Below are 1,024 nucleotides of genomic sequence, written 5' to 3' on the forward strand. Positions count from 1 at the left end.
CCTTCCTCTGCCCCCACCGGCTGCTGGCTCCCCTGGGGTGTCCTCCTCAGCTGGGAGCCTGGGGTGCTCGGCCGGGCAGCGGGCCTGGGGCGGGGATGGCATGCTTGCAGCCGCTCAGCTGGCGGGTCTGCATGTCCACCTCCCCGCCTTCCTCGGGCTGCATTCCCCATCCTGGGTGAGGGCAGCTTGGGAAGGGAGCGAAGGTTGGGGTGTGGTCTAGGGAACGGGCTGGAGGACCTGAATTCTCCCCGCAATGGACCCGCTCTGCTGGGGTGTGTGTGGGGAGGTGGGGATGCGAGCACACCAGGGTCCTGGGATGGGCAAGGGGGTGCCCTCACCTCCGGGCTATGCTTTGGGGTTGGCTCGCCCTGAGCAGCCCCGAGGGCCACTGGGTGTGGGGAGAAAGGAGTGATGCTTGGGAAAGTCTGGTCTGAGTTGAAGTCACTCGGGGGTAGCCCTGCAGGCACCAGGCCTGGCCCCGCGAGGCCCTGGGGGAGTGGCCCTGGTCCCCTGGCCTCAGCTGAGAGAGGTGGCTCCCGGGCCTGTTGCTACCCCCTCCCGCCTGTGGGTCTGTGTCTGCCCTGACAGTTTTCTCAGCCTGCTCTCCCCAAGATTGTCAGCGCCCCCACCCCGCCCCCTCACCAGGCAGGGCCTGACCGCCCCCTCCCTGAGCCTCATGTCAGTGACTCTCACCGTTAGTGACCGTCCCTGTGGGCCAGCGCGTGCAACTGCGCGACAGGCAGCGTCGTTTTGCTTAGAAGAACCTTGAGGCTCAGAGGGGGCGGGGCTTGTCCCAAGTGTCACAACAAAGGGCGCAGGCTCTCGACCGCCCCCTGGTGATCCCGCCGTTATTTCAGCTCTTGGCTCCTTCTCTGCTCCCATCCCGGCTGAGGACATTTCCTGGCTCCACCCTGAACCCTCTTCCCACCCCTCTCACCCCCAGGTTGCCCACCCCTCTAGAAGCTTCTATTTCTCATTTCCAAATGGGGGTCCCATCCCATCTCTGTATCTTTTTGTGTTCACT

At 64.9% G+C, this 1,024-nt stretch overlaps 1 protein-coding gene across 1 annotated transcript in view; it reads right to left on the bottom strand.

Moving 5' to 3' along the window:
• The window catches only part of SLC22A8 (solute carrier family 22 (organic anion transporter), member 8), a 25,651-nt gene that overhangs the window by 4,099 nt on the left and 20,528 nt on the right, over positions 1–1,024 (bottom strand). The gene's annotated exons all lie outside the window — the stretch shown is intronic.

Source organism: Myotis davidii, unplaced genomic scaffold (genome assembly GCF_000327345.1).
Source record: "Myotis davidii unplaced genomic scaffold, ASM32734v1 scaffold826, whole genome shotgun sequence".
Lineage (NCBI taxonomy): Eukaryota > Metazoa > Chordata > Mammalia > Chiroptera > Vespertilionidae > Myotis > Myotis davidii.